Source organism: Cupressus sempervirens, chromosome 11 (assembly GCF_028749045.1).
Source record: "Cupressus sempervirens isolate cs-2001-9-10 chromosome 11, ASM2874904v1, whole genome shotgun sequence".
Classification (NCBI taxonomy): domain Eukaryota; kingdom Viridiplantae; phylum Streptophyta; class Pinopsida; order Cupressales; family Cupressaceae; genus Cupressus; species Cupressus sempervirens.
The window spans coordinates 718,900,183-718,911,629 of NC_143128.1; positions in this window are offsets into that span (position 1 = coordinate 718,900,183).

Genomic DNA, 11,447 nt, shown 5'->3' on the forward strand with positions numbered 1-11,447 from the left:
AATCCGCGTCTGCGAAGATCGACATCTCTTCCTGTCACCTGGGTTCTGTCCTGCAAATCTGTTTTGTCCTCTTCATATTTTGGCGCCTCTGTAGTTCAGCATCTTCGTATTTTGGATGACTGTGTTCTCTGCTTGCTTATGTTCCATTTCTGCTTTACTATTTCTACACTTTGTAGCTAAAAAAAAAAAAAAAAACAAAATCGCATTTTTCAGCTTTTTTTTGGCGCGGTTTTGGCGTCTACAACCTGTTCTGTCTGCGAAAATTGACTTCTGCGAAAATCCGCGTCTGCCAAAATTGACATCTGCGAAAATCCGCGTCTGCGCAAATCGACGTCTGCAAAAATCCGCGTCTGCGAAGATCGACATCTCTGCTTGTCACCTGGGTTCTGTGCTGCAAATCTGTTTTGTTCTCTTCATATTTTGGCGCCTCTGTAGTTCAGCATCTTCGTATTTTGGATGACTGTGTTCTCTGCTTGCTTATGTTCCATTTCTGCTTTACTATTTCTACACTTTGTAGCTAAAAAAAAAAAAAAAAACAAAATCGCATTTTTCAGCTTTTTTTTGGCGCGGTTTTGGCGTCTACAGCCTGTTCTGTCTGCGAAAATTGACTTCTGCGAAAATCCGCGTCTGCCAAAATTGACATCTGCGAAAATCCGCGTCTGCGCAAATCGACGTCTGCAAAAATCCGCGTCTGCGAAGATCGACATCTCTGCTTGTCACCTGGGTTCTGTCCTGCAAATCTGTTTTGTCCTCTTCATATTTTGGCGCCTCTGTAGTTCAGCATCTTCGTATTTTGGATGACTGTGTTCTCTGCTTGCTTATGTTCCATTTCTGCTTTACTATTTCTACACTTTATAGCTAAAAAAAAAAATAAAAAAAAATCGCATTTTTCAGCTTTTTTTTGGCGCGGTTTTGGCGTCTACAACCTGTTCTGTCTGCGAAAATCGACTTCTGCGAAAATCCGCGTCTGCCAAAATTGACATCTGCGAAAATCCGCGTCTGCGCAAATCGACGTCTGCAAAAATCCGCGTCTGCGAAGATCGACATCTCTGCTTGTCACCGGGGTTCTGTGCTGCAAATCTGTTTTGTCCTCTTCATATTTTGGTGCCTCTGTAGTTCAGCATCTTTCGTATTTTGGATGACTGTGTTCTCTGCTTGCTTATGTTCCATTTCTGCTTTACTATTTCTACACTTTGTAGCTAAAAAAAATAAAATAAAATAAAAATTGCATTTTTCAGCTTTTTTTTGGCGCGGTTTTGGCGTCTACAACCTGTTCTGTCTGCGAAAATCGACTTCTGCGAAAATTCGCGTCTGCCAAAATTGACATCTGCAAAAATCCGCATCTGCGCAAATCGACGTCTGCAAAAATCCGCGTCTGCGAAGATCGACATCTCTTCTTGTCACCTGGGTTCTGTGCTGCAAATCTGTTTTGTCCTCTTCATATTTTGGCGCCTCTGTAGTTCAGCATCTTCGTATTTTGGATGACTGTGTTCTCTGCTTGCTTATGTTCCATTTCTGCTTTACTATTTCTACACTTTGTAGCTAAAAAAAAAAAAATAAAACAAAATCGCATTTTTCAGCTTTTTTTTGGCGCGGTTTTCGCGTCTACAACCTGTTCTGTCTGCGAAAATTGACTTCTGCGAAAATCAGCGTCTGCCAAAATTGACATCTGCGAAAATCCGCGTCTGCGCAAATTGACGTTTGCAAAAATCCGCGTCTGCGAAGATCGACATCTCTGCTTGTCACCTGGGTTCTGTGCTGCAAATCTGTTTTGTTCTCTTCATATTTTGGCGCCTCTGTAGTTCAGCATCTTCGTATTTTGGATGACTGTGTTCTCTGCTTGCTTATGTTCCATTTCTGCTTTACTATTTCTACACTTTGTAGCTAAAAAAAATAAAATAAAATAAAAATTGCATTTTTCAGCTTTTTTTTGGCGCGGTTTTGGCGTCTACAATCTGTTCTGTCTGCGAAAATCGACTTCTGCAAAAATCCGCGTCTGCAAAAATTGACATCTGCGAAAATCCGCATCTGCGCAAATCGACGTCTGCAAAAATCCGCGTCTGCGAAGATCGACATCTCTTCTTGTCACCTGGGTTCTGTGCTGCAAATCTGTTTTGTCCTCTTCATATTTTGGCGCCTCTGTAGTTCAGCATCTTCGTATTTTGGATGACTGTGTTCTCTGCTTGCTTATGTTCCATTTCTGCTTTACTATTTCTACACTTTGTAGCTAAAAAAAAAAAAAAAAACAAAATCGCATTTTTCAGCTTTTTTTTGGCGCGGTTTTGGCGTCTACAGCCTGTTCTGTCTGCGAAAATCGACTTCTGCGAAAATCCGCGTCTGCGAAAATTGACATCTGCGAAAATCCGCGTCTGCGCAAATCGACGTCTGCAAAAATCCGCGTCTGCGAAGATCGACATCTCTTCTTGTCACCTGGGTTCTGTCCTGCAAATCTGTTTTGTCCTCTTCATATTTTGGCGCCTCTGTAGTTCAGCATCTTCGTATTTTGGATGACTGTGTTCTCTGCTTGCTTATGTTCCATTTCTGCTTTACTATTTCTACACTTTGTAGCGAAAAAAAAAAAAAAAAACAAAATCGCATTTTTCAGCTTTTTTTTGGCGCGGTTTTGGCGTCTACAACCTGTTCTGTCTGCGAAAATTGACTTCTGCGAAAATCCGCGTCTGCCAAAATTGACATCTGCGAAAATCCGCGTCTGCGCAAATCGACGTCTGCAAAAATCCGCGTCTGCGAAGATCGACATCTCTGCTTGTCACCTGGGTTCTGTGCTGCAAATCTGTTTTGTTCTCTTCATATTTTGGCGCCTCTGTAGTTCAGCATCTTCGTATTTTGGATGACTGTGTTCTCTGCTTGCTTATGTTCCATTTCTGCTTTACTATTTCTACACTTTGTAGCTAAAAAAAAAAAAAAAAAAAAATTTTCGCATTTTTCAGCTTTTTTTTGGCGCGATTTTTGCATCTACAACTTGTTCTGTCTGCGAAAATCGACTTCTGCGAAAATCCGCGTCTGCCAAAATTGACATCTGCGAAAATCCGCGTCTGCCCAAATCGATGTCTGCAAAAATCCACGTCTGCGAAGATCGACATCTCTGCTTGTCACCTCGGTTCTGTGCTACAAATCTGATTTGTCCTCTTCATATTTTGGCGCCTCTGTAGTTCAGCATCTTCGTATTTTGGATGACTGTGTTTTCTGCTTGCTTATGTTCCATTTCTGCTTTACTATTTCTACACTTTATAGCTAAAAAAAAAAAAATAAATAAATCGCATTTTTCAGCTTTTTTTTGGCGCGGTTTTGGCGTCTACAACCTGTTCTGTCTGCGAAAATCGACTTCTGCGAAAATCCGCGTCTGCCAAAATTGACATCTGCGAAAATCCGCGTCTGCGCAAATCGACGTCTGCAAAAATCCGCGTCTGCGAAGATCGACATCTCTGCTTGTCACCTGGGTTCTGTCCTGCAAATCTGTTTTGTCCTCTTCATATTTTGGCGCCTCTGTAGTTCATCATCTTCGTATTTTGGATGACTGTGTTCTCTGCTTGCTTATGTTCCATTTCTGCTTTACTATTTCTACACTTTATAGCTAAAAAAAAAAAAAAAAAAAAATCGCATTTTTCAGCTTTTTTTTGGCGCGGTTTTGGCGTCTACAACCTGTTCTGTCTGCGAAAATCGACTTCTGCGAAAATCCGCGTCTGCAAAAATTGACATCTGCGAAAATCCGCATCTGCGCAAATTGACGTCTGCAAAAATCCGCGTCTGCGAAGATCGACATCTCTGCTTGTCACCTGGGTTCTGTGCTGCAAATCTATTTTGTCCTCTTCATATTTTGGCGGCTCTGTAGTTCAGCATCTTCGTATTTTGGATGACTGTGTTCTCTGCTTGCTTATGTTCCATTTCTGCTTTACGATTTCTACACTTTGTAGCTAAAATAAAAAAAAAAAAAAAAAAATTCGCATTTTTCAGCTTTTTTTTGGCGCGATTTTGGCATCTACAACTTGTTCTGTCTGCGAAAATCGACTTCTGCGAAAATTCGCATCTGCCAAAATTGACATCTGCGAAAATTCGTGTCTGCGCAAATCGACGTCTGCAAAAATCCGCGTCTGCGAAGATCGACATCTCTGCTTGTCACCTGGGTTCTGTGCTGCAAATCTATTTTGTCCTCTTCATATTTTGGCGGCTCTGTAGTTCAGCATCTTCGTATTTTGGATGACTGTGTTCTCTGCTTGCTTATGTTCCATTTCTGCTTTACTATTTCTACACTTTGTAGCTAAAAAAAAAAAAAAAAAAAAAATTTCGCATTTTTTAGCTTTTTTTTGGCACGATTTTTGCATCTACAACTTGTTCTGTCTGCGAAAATCGACTTCTGCGAAAATCCGCGTCTGCCAAAATTGACATCTGCTAAAATCCGCGTCTGCGCAAATCGACGTCTGCAAAAATCCGCGTCTGCGAAGATCGACATCTCTGCTTGTCACCTGGGTTCTGTCCTGCAAATCTGTTTTGTCCTCTTCATATTTTGGCACCTCTGTAGTTCAGCATCTTCGTATTTTGGATGACTGTGTTCTCTGCTTGCTTATGTTCCATTTCTGCTTTACTATTTCTACACTTTATAGCTAAAAAAAAAAAAAAAAAAAATCGCATTTTTCAGCTTTTTTTTGGCGCGGTTTTGGCGTCTACAACTTGTTCTGTCTGCGAAAATCGACTTCTGCGAAAATCCGCGTCTGCCAAAATTGACATCTGCGAAAATCCGCGTCTGCGCAAATCGACGTCTGCAAAAATCCGCGTCTGCGAAGATCGACATCTCTGCTTGTCACCGGGGTTCTGTGCTGCAAATCTGTTTTGTCCTCTTCATATTTTGGCGCCTCTGTAGTTCAGCATCTTCGTATTTTGGATGACTGTGTTCTCTGCTTGCTTATGTTCCATTTCTGCTTTACTATTTCTACACTTTGTAGCTAAAAAAAATAAAAAAAAATAAAAATTGCATTTTTCAGCTTTTTTTTGGCGCGATTTTGGCGTCTACAACCTGTTCTGTCTGCGAAAATCGACTTCTGCGAAAATCCGCGTCTGCAAAAATTGACATCTGCGAAAATCCGCATCTGCGCAAATCAACGTCTGCAAAAATCCGCGTCTGCGAAGATCGACATCTCTTCTTGTCACCTGGGTTCTGTGCTGCAAATCTGTTTTGTCCTCTTCATATTTTGGCGGCTCTGTAGTTCAGCATCTTCGTATTTTGGATGACTGTGTTCTCTGCTTGCTTATGTTCCATTTCTGCTTTACTATTTCTACACTTTGTAGCTAAAAAAAAAAAAAAAAAACAAAATCGCATTTTTTAGCTTTTTTTTGGCGCGGTTTTGGAGTCTACAGCCTGTTCTGTCTGCGAAAATCGACTTCTGCGAAAATCCGCGTCTGCGAAAATTGACATCTGCGAAAATCCGCGTCTGCGCAAATCGACGTCTGCAAAAATCCGCGTCTGCGAAGATCGACATCTCTTCTTGTCACCTGGGTTCTGTCCTGCAAATCTGTTTTGTCCTCTTCATATTTTGGCGCCTCTGTAGTTCAGCATCTTCGTATTTTGGATGACTGTGTTCTCTGCTTGCTTATGTTCCATTTCTGCTTTACTATTTCTACACTTTGTAGCTAAAAAAAAAAAAAAAAACAAAATCGCATTTTTCAGCTTTTTTTTGGCGCGGTTTTGGCGTCTACAACCTGTTCTGTCTGCGAAAATTGACTTCTGCGAAAATCCGCGTCTGCCAAAATTGACATCTGCGAAAATCCGCGTCTGCGCAAATCGACGTCTGCAAAAATCCGCGTCTGCGAAGATCGACATCTCTGCTTGTCACCTGGGTTCTGTGCTGCAAATCTGTTTTGTTCTCTTCATATTTTGGCGCCTCTGTAGTTCAGCATCTTCGTATTTTGGATGACTGTGTTCTCTGCTTGCTTATGTTCCATTTCTGCTTTACTATTTCTACACTTTGTAGCTAAAAAAAAAAAAAAAAACAAAATCGCATTTTTCAGTTTTTTTTTGGCGCGGTTTTGGCGTCTACAGCCTGTTCTGTCTGCGAAAATTGACTTCTGCGAAAATCCGCGTCTGCCAAAATTGACATCTGCGAAAATCCGCGTCTGCGCAAATCGACGTCTGCAAAAATCCGCGTCTGCGAAGATCGACATCTCTGCTTGTCACCTGGGTTCTGTCCTGCAAATCTGTTTTGTCCTCTTCATATTTTGGCGCCTCTGTAGTTCAGCATCTTCGTATTTTGGATGACTGTGTTCTCTGCTTGCTTATGTTCCATTTCTGCTTTACTATTTCTACACTTTATAGCTAAAAAAAAAAAAAAAAAAAAAATCGCATTTTTCAGCTTTTTTTTGGCGCGGTTTTGGCGTCTACAACCTGTTCTGTCTGCGAAAATCGACTTCTGCGAAAATCCGCGTCTGCCAAAATTGACATCTGCGAAAATCCGCGTCTGCGCAAATCGACGTCTGCAAAAATCCGCGTCTGCGAAGATCGACATCTCTGCTTGTCACCGGGGTTCTGTGCTGCAAATCTGTTTTGTCCTCTTCATATTTTGGCGCCTCTGTAGTTCAGCATCTTCGTATTTTTGATGACTGTGTTCTCTGCTTGCTTATGTTCCATTTCTGCTTTACTATTTCTACACTTTGTAGCTAAAAAAAATAAAATAAAATAAAAATTGCATTTTTCAGCTTTTTTTTGGCGCGGTTTTGGCGTCTACAACCTGTTCTGTCTGCGAAAATCGACTTCTGCGAAAATCCGCGTCTGCAAAAATTGACATCTGCAAAAATCCGCATCTGCGCAAATCGACGTCTTCAAAAATCCGCGTCTGCGAAGATCGACATCTCTTCTTGTCACCTGGGTTCTGTGCTACAAATCTGTTTTGTCCTCTTCATATTTTGGCGCCTCTGTAGTTCAGCATCTTTGTATTTTGGATGACTGTGTTCTCTGCTTGCTTATGTTCCATTTCTGCTTTACTATTTCTACACTTTGTAGCTAAAAAAAAAAAAATAAAACAAAATCGCATTTTTCAGCTTTTTTTTGGCGCGGTTTTGGCGTCTACAGCCTGTTCTGTCTGCGAAAATTGACTTCTGCGAAAATCCGCGTCTGCCAAAATTGACATCTGCGAAAATCCGCGTCTGCGCAAATCGACGTCTGCAAAAATCCGCGTCTGCGAAGATCGACATCTCTGCTTGTCACCTGGGTTCTGTCCTGCAAATCTGTTTTGTCCTCTTCATATTTTGGCGCCTCTGTAGTTCAGCATCTTCGTATTTTGGATGACTGTGTTCTCTGCTTGCTTATGTTCCATTTCTGCTTTACTATTTCTACACATTATAGCTAAAAAAAAAAAAAAAAAAAAAATCGCATTTTTCAGCTTTTTTTTGGCGCGGTTTTGGCGTCTACAACCTGTTCTGTCTGCGAAAATCGACTTCTGCGAAAATCCGCGTCTGCCAAAATTGACATCTGCGAAAATCCGCGTCTGCGCAAATCGACGTCTGCAAAAATCCGCGTCTGCGAAGATCGACATCTCTGCTTGTCACCGGGGTTCTGTGCTGCAAATCTGTTTTGTCCTCTTCATATTTTGGCGCCTCTGTAGTTCAGCATCTTCGTATTTTGGATGACTGTGTTCTCTGCTTGCTTATGTTCCATTTCTGCTTTACTATTTCTACACTTTGTAGCTAAAAAAAATAAAATAAAATAAAAATTGCATTTTTCAGCTTTTTTTTGGCGCGGTTTTGGCGTCTACAACCTGTTCTGTCTGCGAAAATCGACTTCTGCGAAAATCCGCGTCTGCAAAAATTGACATCTGCAAAAATCCGCATCTGCGCAAATCGACGTCTTCAAAAATCCGCGTCTGCGAAGATCGACATCTCTTCTTGTCACCTGGGTTCTGTGCTGCAAATCTGTTTTGTCCTCTTCATATTTTGGCGCCTCTGTAGTTCAGCATCTTCGTATTTTGGATGACTGTGTTCTCTGCTTGCTTATGTTCCATTTCTGCTTTACTATTTCTACACTTTGTAGCTAAAAAAAAAAAAAAAAAACAAAATCGCATTTTTCAGCTTTTTTTTGGCGCGGTTTTGGCGTCTACAACCTGTTCTGTCTGCGAAAATTGACTTCTGCGAAAATCCGCGTCTGCCAAAATTGACATCTGCGAAAATCCGCGTCTGCGCAAATCGACGTCTGCAAAAATCCGCGTCTGCGAAGATCGACATCTCTGCTTGTCACCTGGGTTCTGTGCTGCAAATCTGTTTTGTTCTCTTCATATTTTGGCGCCTCTGTAGTTCAGCATCTTCGTATTTTGGATGACTGTGTTCTCTGCTTGCTTATGTTCCATTTCTGCTTTACTATTTCTACACTTTGTAGCTAAAAAAAATAAAATAAAATAAAAATTGCATTTTTCAGCTTTTTTTTGGCGCGGTTTTGGCGTCTACAACCTGTTCTGTCTGCGAAAATCGACTTCTGCGAAAATCCGCTTCTGCAAAAATTGACATCTGCGAAAATCCGCATCTGCGCAAATCGACGTCTGCAAAAATCCGCGTCTGCGAAGATCGACATCTCTTCTTGTCACCTGGGTTCTGTGCTGCAAATCTGTTTTGTCCTCTTCATATTTTGGCGCCTCTGTAGTTCAGCATCTTCGTATTTTGGATGACTGTGTTCTCTGCTTGCTTATGTTCCATTTCTGCTTTACTATTTCTACACTTTGTAGCTAAAAAAAAAAAAAAAAACAAAATCGCATTTTTCAGCTTTTTTTTGGCGCGGTTTTGGCGTCTACAGCCTGTTCTGTCTGCGAAAATCGACTTCTGCGAAAATCCGCGTCTGCGAAAATTGACATCTGCGAAAATCCGCGTCTGCGCAAATCGACGTCTGCAAAAATCCGCGTCTGCGAAGATCGACATCTCTTCTTGTCACCTGGGTTCTGTCCTGCAAATCTGTTTTGTCCTCTTCATATTTTGGCGCCTCTGTAGTTCAGCATCTTCGTATTTTGGATGACTGTGTTTTCTGCTTGCTTATGTTCCATTTCTGCTTTACTATTTCTACACTTTATAGCTAAAAAAAAAAAAAAAAATAAATCGCATTTTTCAGCTTTTTTTTGGCGCGGTTTTGGCGTCTACAACCTGTTCTGTCTGCGAAAATCGACTTCTGCGAAAATTCGCGTCTGCCAAAATTGACATCTGCGAAAATCCGCGTCTGCGCAAATCGACGTCTGCAAAAATCCGCGTCTGCGAAGATCGACATCTCTGCTTGTCACCTGGGTTCTGTGCTGCAAATCTGTTTTGTTCTCTTCATATTTTGGCGCCTCTGTAGTTCAGCATCTTCGTATTTTGGATGACTGTGTTCTCTGCTTGCTTATGTTCCATTTCTGCTTTACTATTTCTACACTTTGTAGCTAAAAAAAAAAAAAAAAAAAAAATTTCGCATTTTTCAGCTTTTTTTTGGCGCGATTTTTGCATCTACAACTTGTTCTGTCTGCGAAAATCGACTTCTGCGAAAATCCGCGTCTGCCAAAATTGACATCTGCGAAAATCCGCGTCTGCCCAAATCGACGTCTGCAAAAATCCACGTCTGCGAAGATCGACATCTCTGCTTGTCACCTCGGTTCTGTGCTACAAATCTGTTTTGTCCTCTTCATATTTTGGCGCCTCTGTAGTTCAGCATCTTCGTATTTTGGATGACTGTGTTTTCTGCTTGCTTATGTTCCATTTCTGCTTTACTATTTCTACACTTTATAGCTAAAAAAAAAAAAAAAAATAAATCGCATTTTTCAGCTTTTTTTTGGCGCGGTTTTGGCGTCTACAACCTGTTCTGTCTGCGAAAATCGACTTCTGCGAAAATCCGCGTCTGCCAAAATTGACATCTGCGAAAATCCGCGTCTGCGCAAATCGACGTCTGCAAAAATCCGCGTCTGCGAAGATCGACATCTCTGCTTGTCACCTGGGTTCTGTCCTGCAAATCTGTTTTGTCCTCTTCATATTTTGGCGCCTCTGTAGTTCAGCATCTTCGTATTTTGGATGACTGTGTTCTCTGCTTGCTTATGTTCCATTTCTGCTTTACTATTTCTACACTTTATAGCTTAAAAAAAAAAAAAAAAAAAATCGCATTTTTCAGCTTTTTTTTGGCGCGGTTTTGGCGTCTACAACCTGTTCTGTCTGCGAAAATCGACTTCTGCGAAAATCCGCGTCTGCAAAAATTGACATCTGCGAAAATCCGCATCTGCGCAAATTGACGTCTGCAAAAATCCGCGTCTGCGAAGATCGACATCTCTGCTTGTCACCTGGGTTCTGTGCTGCAAATCTATTTTGTCCTCTTCATATTTTGGCGGCTCTGTAGTTCAGCATCTTCGTATTTTGGATGACTGTGTTCTTTGCTTGCTTATGTTCCATTTCTGCTTTACGATTTCTACACTTTGTAGCTAAAAAAAAAAAAAAAAAAAAAAAATTTGCATTTTTCAGCTTTTTTTTGGCGCGATTTTGGCATCTACAACTTGTTCTGTCTGCGAAAATCGACTTCTGCGAAAATTCGCATCTGCCAAAATTGACATCTGCGAAAATTCGTGTCTGCGCAAATCGATGTCTGCAAAAATCCGCGTCTGCGAAGATCGACATCTCTGCTTGTCACCTGGGTTCTGTGCTGCAAATCTATTTTGTCCTCTTCATATTTTGGCGGCTCTGTAGTTCAGCACCTTCGTATTTTGGATGACTGTGTTCTCTGCTTGCTTATGTTCCATTTCTGCTTTACTATTTCTACACTTTGTAGCTAAAATAAAAAAAAAAAAAAAAATTTCGCATTTTTTAGCTTTTTTTTGGCGCGATTTTTGCATCTACAACTTGTTCTGTCTGCGAAAATCGACTTCTGCGAAAATCCGCGTCTGCCAAAATTGACATCTGCTAAAATCCGCGTCTGCGCAAATCGACGTCTGCAAAAATCCGCGTCTGCGAAGATCGACATCTCTGCTTGTCACCTGGGTTCTGTCCTGCAAATCTGTTTTGTCCTCTTCATATTTTGGCGCCTCTGTAGTTCAGCATCTTCGTATTTTGGATGACTGTGTTCTCTGCTTGCTTATGTTCCATTTCTGCTTTACTATTTCTACACTTTATAGCTAAAAAAAAAAAAAAAAAAAAATCGCATTTTTCAGCTTTTTTTTGGCGCGGTTTTGGCGTCTACAACCTGTTCTGTCTGCGAAAATCGACTTCTGCGAAAATCCGCGTCTGCCAAAATTGACATCTGCGAAAATCCGCGTCTGCGCAAATCGACGTCTGCAAAAATCCGCGTCTGCGAAGATCGACATCTCTGCTTGTCACCGGGGTTCTGTGGTGCAAATCTGTTTTGTCCTCTTCATATTTTGGCGCCTCTGTAGTTCAGCATCTTCGTATTTTGGATGACTGTGTTCTCTGCTTGCTTATGTTCCATTTCTGCTTTACTATTTCTACACTTT